This window comes from Cibotium barometz, chromosome 62, assembly GCF_041138505.1.
Source record: "Cibotium barometz isolate CiBa-2024 chromosome 62, ASM4113850v1, whole genome shotgun sequence".
In the NCBI taxonomy this organism is placed as follows: domain Eukaryota; kingdom Viridiplantae; phylum Streptophyta; class Polypodiopsida; order Cyatheales; family Cibotiaceae; genus Cibotium; species Cibotium barometz.
In genome coordinates, this window is record NC_141107.1 from 26,738,844 (window position 1) to 26,753,244 (window position 14,401).

The 14,401-nt window shown below is 35.1% G+C and overlaps 1 pseudogene; it reads right to left on the reverse strand.

Moving 5' to 3' along the window:
• Nucleotides 1-13,035: 13,035 nt before the first annotated feature.
• Nucleotides 13,036-13,451, reverse strand: LOC147604303 (uncharacterized; annotated as a pseudogene).
• Between the last annotated feature and the right edge of the window lie 950 nt (nucleotides 13,452-14,401).

Below are 14,401 nucleotides of genomic sequence, written 5' to 3' on the forward strand. Positions count from 1 at the left end.
TGGGATTGGATGGGGTTAGGCTAGACTGATGGATTCCTATAATAAAGTTCAATTCTATTCAAGTTACGATAGTTGAAATAAGGCCCAGGATAATCCTTGTTCTATGGAAAAAGAATCAACGGTTGTGCCTCTTTTGATGGGGAAAAAAACGTTGGTCTCTATGAACCAAGTGCAAGTTCCTCCTTTGATTCCGCCATGTGACCCGCAGGGTCGGTCGGAATACAAAGGATAGTTAAGGCTAACTACGTTAGAATATTTTTTCTGGAGGAATCGCCTATGCTTTTTGAGCGAGGGAAGTTTTTTATGGGTTCGATTTTGGAAGAGCTGTCGGATTAGTCTCTTGTCCGGACATTCGTGGGCGAGGCCCTGAGTGGGAAACTTTGCCCTACGTGCAAGGTTGCTACTTCTGCTGCCAGCACTCCAGAGTTCGCGATGCACAGAGGGGGCATGGATCTCACAGTAAGCATGTCTTTTTGAAATTTGAATTTTTAGGAGTAATCTTTTGTTTTTTTTGTTTTTGTAAAATAATAACATTGCCTCAAAATTCTAAAACAAATAAAAAATACAAAGAAAAAATAAAACATTTTTTGACCTATTTTTTAAAATAAAAATCATGTTGGTTGCTTGGAATTTTTAACTAAAAAATAACTCTCTTTTCTAAATTCTTTTTTTAATTTTGGAGTGAAAAATAACGGTCTACATCTCAAGGGGAAGAAACATTTGGATTCCATAATCCTTTTTGTGATTCTAAAAAAAATTGAACTTGCAAAATTTCTTTAGCGAAACGAAATCCAATGTTTTGAGAAAAATATGTATTATTGTTAAAATCTTAATTGTTCGGTAAAAAACTAAACATAAAGTGCATGTTGTTTTTTAAAATCCATGCTTTGAGTAAATTTTGGTTCCCGAAACCCAACTTGTGAGACAAAGTGGATTCAAGAATCCTACTTTGTGATAATTTGGATTCCGAAATCCAACTCAAGTACAAAAGTGGATTCTAGAATTCAACCTCCTTGAAGAAGTGGATTCTGGAATCCAACTTGACACAAAAAGTGGATCCTGGAATCCAAAAAGCACCAAAAGCATAAGGGTTTATGATGAGGAAGAATAAGAGAAGACATGCACATCTTGCAAGCTTGGGAAGGAGAAAGCAACTTCAGGTGTGTTCCTTGATAGGCAAGTGGGTGGAGGTTGTGGTGTGAAACTTGTGCCAAAGCACCCTTGTTTTGATGCCCTATCACCGGCCAGTTTCTTTCTCTTATGTTGATTTGTTGATGCTCTCGCTGCTGTGTTGAGATAATGATGTTAGCATGCCTAGGATGACCAAATGTACACAAGAGCATAAGTAAAAAGAATGGAAATTGAATGGTTGTAAAGGGGGTCCAATAGCATTACAGGGGAATGGGAGAAGCCAATGAGGAAAAAGATCAAGTCCAAGTGGCACCAATGGGTGCAATCTACTATGTAAGCAATGCCCTATATTATGGCATAAGAAATGAATTAAGGGTGTGATATTTTGTCCAAAAACTTTTATCCACCACCCACGACTTGCAAACTCGTATCTTCCTCTTCTTAATTTATTAATTATCTATCACAACCAATATGAATGCTACACTCTCTCTACCTCCATAGCCATGGAATATCCATAGCCTCTGTGAGATCCCTCTGCCCCCTCCACGCACTGGACTCCCGGTAGCTGACAGCGGAAGCAGCCCCTCATGCGCGGGGCAGGGTTTCTCACTCGGGGCCTCGCCCACAAATGTCCGGGCATGAGACTAGGTTGGTGGTTACTCCGAAAACCGAAACTGGGAAAATTTCCCATGCCCGGAAAGCGGGGACGATTCCACCTTTTTGAATTTTCTTAACGAATTTTTCTAACGTGATCAATTCTAAGCTATCGTTCAACTGAATAAACCAAATAGAAGGAAACTATCATTGATATAATTTGATCATTTTAGTAAATTTAACGCTTTTTTTAAGATCAAGATCAGGCACAGCCGTTGATCCACTCATTTGAAAAATTTATCAAGGAATTGACTAGCTACTCGAATCCTAGCGTAATCCTAAGATTTTTCAGTTTGATTATTAAAACTCCACTGATTCCAACCTAACCCCATCCGGCCCATGGGTTAGCCACCACCCTACCACTGGAATCGGTAGATCCAAACAAGTACTCACCCACCCATAATTGAAATGCCTTTCTTAACTTTAGCTTTAGAAAATAGATATGCACACACTCCTCTTTAAAACTTTAATCTATAAAACAATCCATTGACAAACAATTTACTGGTTACACATGTCATACTTCAAAATTTCCATTGAGTCTTTGTTTCTCACAAACAGTATCACTCTAGACTCTCCGTTGAGACCAGCGAGTCAACAACGAGATCCAGTGATAGATTACAATAACATTGGTGTGTCATACAATATCTTCCTCGACATACATATGGGTGTCCTCGGCACCGCGAGCCCGTGCATCACCTAGTTAGAACCCTCCAGGATCCTCCTTAGGTGTCCTGGCACTTCACTCAGGGACCGCTTCGTCGGCCCTCGCCCATCGTATCAGAAGTGCACCATTTTAACCATACCCAGGCTGGTCAAGACCTCGTCAGGCTTTGTCGCGTGAGCTGTCTCTCGAACACTTCCCACGAGCTGTTGCAACCGAACTTCCCTTAGATAAACATATATGCTCCCTCCAACATTCTGGCGTAAGATAGTCTTTTAAGAAAACAGGGTTTCTATGCAAGTTTATAGTTTTGATTTTGTTTAAATACCATGAATAAATCTTAAATCCGTATCCCAATACTTCTAGATCCAAGTCTGAATTCCAAACAGAATTCCTTGAATTCTGTTAACTTGATCCTCAGATCAAAATCAAAAGTCTTAACTTAGTTTCAGATTCGGTGGGTGATTTGAGTACATTTTTCCTGAACTGAGCACATCGTCATTGACGATGTGCTCAATTCGGTGGGTGATTTGAGTACATTTTTCCTGAACTTAGTTTCAGATTCGGTGGGTGATTTGAGTACATTTTTTCTGAACTGAGCACATCGTCATTGACAAAGGAATTAGGTCTTGGTCAATAGTCAGAATCAGAGTTTGGGTTTAGAAAAGTTCTTCCTAAACTATCTTTCTCGAAAGGTACTATTTCAATTTCTCTTTTTCTAAATTTCGTTCGAACGAATATTTACTTACAGATTTCTAAAACATGAATTTCTTATGAGGAATAAAATAATCATTTATCTCAATCTCCGACTTCGATAGTTTAATTGAATTTTCTCATTACCATCTTAATGAATATGAAACGGTAGCATTTCTTCTCACAGATTATCTACTTATTCATTTTTTCAATTTTTGCGAAAATTAAACAGAGGATCAAGGAAAACCCTTATTTAATTATAAAGATTATATATGCATCTAATTATGCATAAAATCCGATTCTCATGAAAGTCACACTTTTATCATCATAAAAGTTCATTTATGATGAAAATCACTCTTTTAACATGAAGAATTTCTTTTATGCATATGTTTATGCATACAAATCATTTATGATGAAAATCACTCTTTTAATAAAAAAATATCTTTTATGCACCCATTTATGCATAAAAACCATTTATGATGAAAATCACACTTTTAATATAAAACAAAATATCTTTTATGCACCCATTCATGCATAAAAATCATTTATGATAAAAATCACACTTTTAATATAAAAAAATATCTGTTATGTACCCATTTATGCATAAAAATTATTTACGATGAAAGTAACACTTTTATAATAAAAAAAAATAATCTTTTATGCATACTTCTATGCATGAAAATCAAATATGATAAAAGTAACACTTTAATAATTAAAAAATAATCTTTTATGCATACTTCTATGCATGAAAATCAAATATGATAAAAGTAACACTTTTATAATAAAAAAATAATCTTTTATGCATAAAAATCAAATATGATAAAAGTAACTCTTTTATAATAAAAAAAATAATCTTTTATGCATACTTCTATGCATGAAAATCAAATATGATAAAAGTAACACTTTTATAATAAAAAAATAATCTTTTATGCATACTTCTATGCATGAAAATCAAATATGATAAAAGTACACTTTTATAATTAAAAAATATCTTTTATGCATAAAAATCAAAAATGATAAAAGTAACTCTTTTATAATAAAAATAATAATATTTTATGCATACTTCTATGCATGAAAATCACATATGATAAAAGTAACACTTTTATAATAAAAAAAATCTTTTATGCATACTTCTATGCATGAAAATCAAATATAATAAAAGTAACACTTTTATAATTAAAAAAATAATCTTTTATGCATACTTCTATGCATGAAAATCAAATATGATAAAAGTAACACTTTTATAATAAAAAAAATAATCTTTTATGCATAAAAATCAATAATAATGAAAGTAATACTTTTATAATAAAACTAAATTTCTTTTATACAAATAATGAAAAATGCATCTTCTATGCATGAAAATGACACTTTAGAATATAGAAATCATAAGGATTACTCTTTTAGAATAATGAAAGATAATACTTGTTTCCAAATTTTTAAAAATTTTTGCCATAACCTCCTTTGTATGGCTGACCATTTTTCAATTTTAAGTCTCTAAAATCAATTAGAAATGCATCAAGAGTATTTAAATCATTCTAAAGTAACATTTTTTTACTTATTTATTAAGAGAAACATTATGGATAAACTTGATTTTATTCATTAATCATTCACCTAGGATAAAGAATGGTTGGATTTACTAGAGAAGAGAGGGGAATGCCTTTTGCAATGAGGCATAACATCATTTGCAATGAAGAGAAGATAAAAATTATAAAAAACCATAAAATGAATGGTAAAGAGAAGAATCTCCAACTTACTAATGAATTTGAGAGCTTTCCTTTGGCTTGATGGTTTGAGGGTTCTACTCTTGTTTGAAACAAGAGTGGCCACCAATCTTTTGGAAGAGGGAAGGTCAAAAAACTAATGAATTATGAGTAAATTCACAGTTTTCTAACCATACCGAGGCTGGTTAAGACCTCGTCAGGCTTTGTCGCGTGAGTTGTCCCTCGAACACTCCCTGCCAGTTGTTGTTTGCAACCGAACTTCCCTTAGATAAACATATATGCCAAATGCTCCCTCCAGCGTTCTGGCGTAAGATAGTCTTTTAAGAAAACAAGGTTTCTATGCAAGTTTATAGTTTTGATTTTGTTTGAATACCATGAATAAATCTTAAATCCGTATCCCAATACTTCTAGATTCAGGTCTGAATTTCAAATAGAATTCCTTGAATTCTGTTAACTTGATCCTCAGATCAAAATCAAAAGCCTTAACTTAGTTTCAAATTCGGTGGGTGATTTGAGTACATTTTCCCTGAACTGAGCACATAGTCATTGATAAGGGAATTGGGTCTCGGTCAATAGTCAGAATTAGAGTATGCATATGTTTATGCATACAAATCATTTATGATGAAAATCACTCTTTTAATAAAAAATATCTTTTATGCACCCATTTACGCATAAAAACCATTTATGATGAAAATCACACTTTTAATATAAAACAAAATATCTTTTATGCACCCATTTATGCATAAAAATCATTTATGATAAAAATCACACTTTTAATATAAAAAATATCTTTTATGCACCCATTTATGCATGAAAATCATTTATGATGAAAGTAACACTTTTCTAATAAAAATAATAATCTTTTATGCATACTTCTATGCATGAAAATCAAATATGATAAAAGTAACACTTTTATAATAAAAAAATAATCTTTTATGCATACTTCTATGCATGAAAATCAAATATGATAAAAGTAACACTTTTATAATAAAAAAATAATCTTTTATGCATACTTTTATGCATAAAAATCAAATATGATAAAATTAACTCTTTTATAATAAAAAATAATCTTTTATGCATACTTCTATGCATGAAAATCAAATATGATAAAAGTAACACTTTTATAATAAAAAAATAATCTTTTATGCATACTTCTATGCATGAAAATCAAATATGATAAAAGTAACACTTTTATAATAAAAAATAATCTTTTATGCATACTTCTATGCATAAAAATCAAATATGATAAAAGTAACTCTTTTATAATAAAAATAATAATCTTTTATGCATACTTCTATGCATGAAAATCAAATATGATAAAAGTAACACTTTTATAATAAAAAGATAATCTTTTATGCATACTTCTATGTATGAAAATCAAATATGATAAAAGTAACACTTTTATGATAATAAAAAAATCTTTTATGCATACTTCTATGCATGAAAATCAAATATGATAAAAGTAACACTTTTATAATAAAAATAATAATCTTTTATGCATACTTTTATGCATAAAAATCAATAATAATGAAAGTAATACGTTTATAATAAAACTACATTTCTTTTATACAAATAATCAAAATGCATCTTCTATGCATGAAAATGACACTTTAGAATATAGAAATCATAAGTATTACTCTTTTAGAATAATGAAAGATAATACTTGTTTCCAAATTTTTGAAAAAATTTGCCATAACCTCCTTTGTATGGCTGACCAGTGTTTAATTTTAAGTCTCTAAAATCAATTAGAAATGCATCAAGAGTATTTAAATCATTCTAAAGTAACATTTTTCTACTTATTTATTAAGAGAAACATTATGAATAAACTTGATTTTATTCATTAATCATTCACCTAGGATAAAGAATGGTTGGATTTACTAGAGAAGAGAGGGGAATGCCTTTTGCAATGAGGCATAACATCATTTGCAACATGAAGAGAAGATAAAAATTATAAAAAACCATAAAATGAATGGTAAAGAGAAGAATCTCTAACTTACTAATGAATTTGAGAGCTTTCCTTTGGCTTGATGGTTTGAGGGTTCTACTCTTGTTTGAAACAAGAGTGGCCACCAATCTTTTGGAAGAGGGAAGGTCAAAAAACTAATGAATTATGAGTAAATTCACAATTTTCTGGCACTTGGGAGAGGCAGGGTAACAGTGCAAAACACTATTGAGTTTCAACAAAGGGGAGGCGTTCTATTTATAGGAAAAAGTGAGCTTTTAACCAAGCCAACTGATTCTAGAATTTTCTAGATCAGTTTGGTCAATTTTTGACCATTTTTAGGTCAGTTTTGCTCACTTTTTGGATCTAGTTGAAATAGGAGAGAGGAGAGATACAAATATCTCATTATTTGCGAGTTTAAAACTCATTCAAGCATGTGAAATAGGCACCTCCTTCATGAGGGGAATTCCCCCATGCAGAGGTGTCAAAAATGCATCATTTCACCTAAATATCTCTCTTTTTTAACTATTAACCTTGTCCTTAGTCAACTCTTCATCTTATGTGAGTATTTACTCATTTTTGGGGGATTTTTTTTATTTCTTCATTTATCTCCTCCCTACAATTGGATGAATCTTATTGGTCCATAGGAACCTTAATTTAAAATTTTGAAAAAATCTTCACCCCCAGGATAATGCTTCTTGAACATATTATACTTAATTTCTAATGCACCTTCTGAAAATCTTTTTGAACTTCTATTTAAGGGAAACTTATTTTAATAAGATGAGATATTTTTCTATCTAAAAATATTTAAAAACTGAATTATCACTCTCTAGAAGATTTTCTCTCTCTAGACCAAAACTGGTAGAAACAAGATCTTTTATATTTCTGAAGAGGGATTTGATTACAAGGGAAGATGCTGGACATCTTGAGAGGCTGGGGAGGAATCTTACAGCCTCTTACATATGCTTCATAGAGCTAGACCCTCTTTCTTTACATGGTATTAGAGCTTGGGGCTCTTAGCAAGTAGCTACTCTAGGCCACATATTTTTCCATTAGCTTAATTACATTATTAAGCTCACTAATTTTTCCATTAGCTACTCTAGGCCACATATTTTTCCATTAGCTTAATTACATTATTAAGCTCACTAATTTCAAGCTTTATCCACTCCTTCAAGTGGCTGAGATTGCAGAGATCAATGTGCTCTGCTCCCTCAACCATTCATCTTCAAATCATGGGAGAGGCTTTCTCACATCAAGGTGCATGCACCCATTGGAGGAATTTGTGAAATTCAGCCCAGGCAACTTGATTTTTGCATTGGCGCATTTTTTGCATATCTCAACATTTGTGCCCTACTTCAAATTGGGCAAAACTCCTTTGCGGTATTGTTACCCACACTATAAGGAAGCCAGCCATCAAATCTTGTGGCATTTGGCACACTAAACAAGCTGGGAGGAGCTGTGCACCAGTCCACGTTTTCTGACAATTTGCACCTCAATTGTCATTTCTTAGCTTGGGGAGTTCATCTTCATCAATGGAAATAGGAATCTATCAAGAGCCCCATGAAAAGTGCAAGTGGTATGTGTAATTTCATCCTCCAAGTCTAGCTTATGCTAATCACTAATTATAGTCATTAAACAAGTGATTAAGTAAAATCAAGGCTTATAGAGTCCAAAATTGAGAACTTTATGTTGCTTTTGGGATAGGAAACCTTCATTTGCACTCATTTCATCTTCCCTTTCTATTATCACTTGAATAGCATCAATATCTCAATATAATCCTCACACTAAATGTGTTTTGTATGCTTGATTCGTAAAGCAATTACACACTAAATGTGTTTTGTATGCTTGATTCGTAAAGCAATTAGACACTACCTCAAGAATCTTGAGGTAAGACCTGCTGGTGCAACATCACCATGGCACCTACCATTGAAGTGGATAAATTTAATGGCTTTGGGTTCCACACTTGGAAATCCAAGCTTATGTACCTACTTATTATGAGGAAAAATCTATGGGGTGTAGTAAAAGGAAGGCAAGTTGACGAAATCTTAGGAAACCTTTTGATAGAGAAAAATGAGAAAGCATTAGGCACAATTGCATCTACATTAGGTGATGAAGTTAGGATGAGCTAGAGATGATATTTGGGACAAAATCTAAGCACTCTAAGGTTAAGCTACTCATACAACTATATGATCTTAAGCTTAAACCTAGATATGACATGATGAGCCACATAAATAAGTATAAGAGTATTAAGCAGTAGCTCACTTCCATAGAGAAAAAGCTTGAAGAAGCTGAAGCCACAGCAATTCTATCAGCTAGTTGTGACATTGAAGGATATAGTGACCTTGTAAAGTACTTATCAAACATGGACAATCTGTCAATGCATGGCATAGAGTCTTTTCTACTTGAGAAGGAAGCCAAACAAAAGAATGCAAGTGAAGCTTCTACATCAAATGTTGGGTGGGCCCTCTATTTAAGAGGAGGTAGATCATTAGGATCAAGAGGAAGAGAACAAGCACCGTCAAGGACCACTTGTGACTATTGTGGCATGCATGACCACATAGAGAAGTTTTGTTGGAATAAGGATAAGCCTCAATGTAAGAATTGTAACAAATTTGGTCATGAGATGAATCAAATTGTTAGTCGGAAAATTATGTAAATTCCCAATCCAATGATGTAATTGATGTACCCCAAGATGTGTTATTTTAAAGCTTATGAGCTATGACTTATGAGTCTATCTTGTAATCCTTTTTTTGTAAGAATCCTACACCCGAAAGTGACACCACAGTGCTAAAGGCCTAAGTGGGCACTAAGGGGGGGATTTTCACCTCTCAAGTATGGTAATGACCATGCACACATCAAGGGGGGGTGTTGAGATAATGATGTTAGCATGCCTAGGATGAGCAAATGTACGCTAGAGCATAAGTAAAAAGAATGGAAATTGAATGGTTGTAAAGGGGGTCCAATAGCATTACAAGGGAATGGGAGAAGCCAATGAGGAAAAAGATCAAGTCCAAGTGGCACCAATGGGTGCAATCTACTATGTAAGCAATGGCCTATATTATACCATAAGAAATGAATGAAGGGTGTGATCTTTTGTGCAAAACTTTTTATCCACAACTTGCAAAAAAATCTTGGAGGGGGGCATCTTATGGCCATGTCGCTTGGCGCTTTAGAGCAAGTTGGCGGTTTGCAAGAAAGCTAGAGCGTGAGATGGCAATGTGCTTGACACTTGGAGGGGGGCATCTTATGGTCGTCTGCGCTTAGCACCTAGGAGCAGGCCAAAAGTTTGCAAGCTAGCCAGGGTGGCATTTTGCAAGCAAGCTGGGGCAAGGGAGGCCATCCATCCAAAGCTTTTGGCAATGGGTGAAAGGGGGTAGCGCAAGGCATAAGCAAGAAGTCCATCAAGCCCTCTTTCATTCCTCACTTCATCCCAATAGCCTTTCCTCTAGGGTTGAACCAAAAGCCCAGTGATGTGCTGATTGCCATAGACAAGGACATTTTGAATGATGTTCTCAGTTGTGCTATGGATGAGGCTTGAGAGATGCAAAGAAGTGTTTCATCCACACCATCAGCGGCTCCATATACATTGCCCTCACTCCCTTGCAGTCGACCCCAGCTTTTTGTGCTACCAAACCCAGCTACCTGCAATAACCTGCATGCACTATCAACCACCCACTGCGGCCTTACAGGATTCTAGAATCCCACTCCTCTTTCTACTATTTTTTTATTCTCTTCCATATCTTCGTAACTTTGTATTCATGGCTTCCATAGCCTTCTTCGCACGAGGTGTCCTCATTGCTGGAATCCCAAGTTCTTCATCAAGGCTCATCTCCAAGCCACTAGAATCTCCATCAACAAGAGAATGCCCTATAGAAATATCAAGCATACCAAGGGGCTCCACCACTTTCTCTTTGCCTTTATGTGATGTACCAATTACATTTTCAGGACTGGTATTATAATGCAGCCTGCTACTCCATGGTCTATCAACAGAACTGCTGGGATAAGGACTCTCTTGGTCCACTCAATGACTGCGATTGCTAACTTGCATTCTGTGCAACCACATTTTCACTTACATCATCCCTAACAACATATTTTTCAACAGCATACCAGCTACTCATCTCATCAAATACAACATCCTTGCTTACCCTCAATTCACGTGTAGCAGGATTATAGCATCTATATCCCTTTTTCCCAAGGGAATACCCAATAAACTCACCTTTTCCTGCCTTTGGATCCACCTTGGTACATCATGTATGGCTGCAGTAGGAGTCATGTTCATGATATAAACTCCTGTAAACACAGCCTCAGCCCAATAGCTATGTGGGATATTCTTCTCTGCCATCAATGCTTGTGCTATCTTTGCAATGTGCCTATTTTTTCGCTTAGCATCTCCATTTTGCTTTTGAGTGTATCTACATGTAAATTGTCTCTGAATGCCATTCTTTTGCAAGAATTTAGAGAACTTGATTGGAGAAGTATTCTCCCCCTCCATCTGACCTTAGGTACTTCACATGCTTTCCGGTCTATTTTTTTCCCATCACTCTGAAATTCTGAAAATAAGTGAACACTTCACTCTTCTACTTTATGAAGTACACCCACACTTTCCTTGTGTGGTCATCAATGAATGTTACGCAGTACCTATAGCTACCCATAGACATAGTCTTTGTAGGACCCCATACATCTGCATGCGCAACATCTAGTACATTCTTGCTCACATTTTTGTCATGTGGAAATACATGTTTTTTTTGCTTTCCAAATTGACATCTATGAAAGGAGAGTGGTTGATGGATCTCTTTGCAAACGGACTGGTACCACAACTATCAATGCATTAAAAAGAGGTAGAAATGTGATTACAGTGGAATGTGATCCACTCCAGGTAAAATTTATTGAGCAATGCATCTAGAGAGCCATAGCCTCCAATTGGTAGTGAGTAGGTTGGGGAGATAGTTAACCTTGTGGATTATGAGCCAAATGACCCCAGAGGCTGAGGAACAAGCTATTAACACTACTCTTGCAATCACTTCAATGGGGGAGGAGGCAAGGAATGAGGAGGAAGACAAGCTTCCCATTTAAGCATAGTTGTCATGACTTTTTAGATCTCATCATTGATACATACTTTTAGTTTCAAAAAACTTGTCATTTTGTTTGTGAAGATACTTGTTTTGATTTATAGTTCAAACTGGTTTTTTGCCTAATAGACAACCAAAGAAATTAGATATGATGAAACAAGTAAAACTTCAAAAAACAAAAGAGTCAATTTAACAACAAACAAATCTTTCAAATTCTTCTCCCATTTGCTCTAGAGAGATGATTCCACCCTTCATGTGTGAGAGAACTGCAATGATCAGTGATTTCTCATGAATTCCTTGTTGCAAATGTCTCCACTTTGTTATCTTCATTTCTTCGGGAATGGACTTTGGTGCTTTATCACTTGAGGCACATTTGCCTTTGGAAGCTGCAGGCGACTTGGTGAACTTTTGACTTTTTAACTTTCCCTGCTCATGTAGCTTAAAAATATCATCTTGTAGATCCCAAATTTTTCCATCACGAAAGGCAAGTTGAAAATAGTTATCATATTGTTTCACACTGGCCTTCTGACTTACTTCATGATGACCACCTTTACTTTTTAATTCAAGACCACACTTTTCACAAAGCGCAACTCAAAACTTGTCATCAATTTTCTCACCACGCTTCAAGGAATCAATCCACTCATTATGAAAGAACCTTATCTTTTGAATGAAAGTCATTTTCGTTCGGAAGTCTGAGTCAATATTATGACCAAGGGAAAGTACCTTTGCCTCCTTATTTGTTAAAACAATATTATGATCAAGGGAAAGTACCTTTGCCTCCTTATTTGTTAAAACAACATACACCCAACACATTTCTATTTTGTAAGTGTCAACATGCTCATATTTGCCAGCAAGCTCTTGCTTAGCAATCAAAGAATGAGTGTCCCTAAGAACCCAATATCTGTAATACTCAACATTGGCCTTAACCCAAGATTCCTTGTTAGGACATTGTTGTCTATCCCACTAAAAAAATCAAGGGTAACACAATGATATTTGGCTTATTTTTCATTTTGTACTTTAGATTATGAACATGATGTTTAACAACAATGCAAACCTCTAAGGGTATTCTTCATGTTTGGGGATTCACTCTTGGACGCTCAATCACACTTATGGGCAAAAATGTAGGCAAAGGATCCAATATGTTATTTTGTTTGACTCTCTCTCTTAAAACATTGAAAGAGCTTGAATCTCTTGTGTCAGGTAAGGGGGCACTAGGACTGGATGGAACAATCTCTGATTGAGGAAGAAACTTAGACTCCTTTGATTTACCTGACTTTTTGCTTTGTTTCTTGCCTGTGATAGGGGTTTGCATCAATGGAGAGGGGGGCATTCTTTCTCAACCTCCTCATCACTTGAAGAAAATGACTCTTCTTCTTCATCTCCTTCCTCTTTGATGTAGTCACTTGAAGAGTTCTTTTCTGAGCCAAAAAATCCCTCTAGCACCTCACTGTAGGCTCTCCCAAATGTCTACAACCAAAAACAATGAAATCAATGATATGTTTCAAAAAAAAGAGAGACAAATTTTTAAAAGAGAATGAGAAAAGTTAAGTTCTTACCAAGCCTCGAGTTTTCATTGCATCGATAATCAATTTTTTTCTACTCAGAGGATTTATTCCATCCATCTTCGAGTCCTTCAATAAAACAACAACAGCAAAGCAAGTGGAGTCATCATGCTTAATAAGAAAATATATCCTATTTTTGCCTTTGTGCTCTTGCACTTTCTCGATGCGTCCAACAAAAGAATACTTATTAGAATCACTTGAAGGTCCTTTGTGTTTTGTAACAATAAAAAAAAGGGTTGTTGAATCAATTAATTCCATGTGCTCCCCATGACGCCCAAAGCTGAGTGTCCAAGCATGCTTGTAGTTGATTTTGGCATGAACTTTATCCTATATTTCTTTTGCTTGAGAGCTTTAAAGGGGATTTTCCTCTCTCACAAGTGCTAGGTCTTGACTTTTTCCCTTTTTAACCTTTTGGTGATTGTCCTTGGTGTTCTAAGTCACTGGCTCGCGAGGGAATTGTTCAGCAGCAGCTCTCGATGAGAAGATTGAGATGGACTTTCAAAAAGCCTTGTTACTTCAAAACCTAGACTTCGTGGTGTGAGAACCAACAACTGAGAAGACATCAGTGCACCTGAGTGTCCCCTCCTTGAGCTTAAATCGGGTTGAGGTGGCACATAAGCTTGCCTTAAAGTTTTAGACTTCTTGCTTGTATGAAAAACTTGAGATTGAGAAGCCATGAACTGCAAAAAAAATGAAACAATCATGGCTAAAAGTTAATCATGGATTCTAGAATCCACCAAAGAGGACAAAAGAAGTGATCATCAAAACTAGAATCCAAAAATAAGAAAAAACTTGCGATTGAGAAGCCATGACCTATAAAAAAAAAGTAACAACTATGGCTAAAAGTTAATCATGGATTCTAGAATCCACCAGAGAGGACAAGAGAAGTGACTGGAAAAACTAGAATAAAAAATAGTAGAAAGAGGAGTGGGATTCTATAATCTTGCAAAGAGGGGTGGTTGATAGTG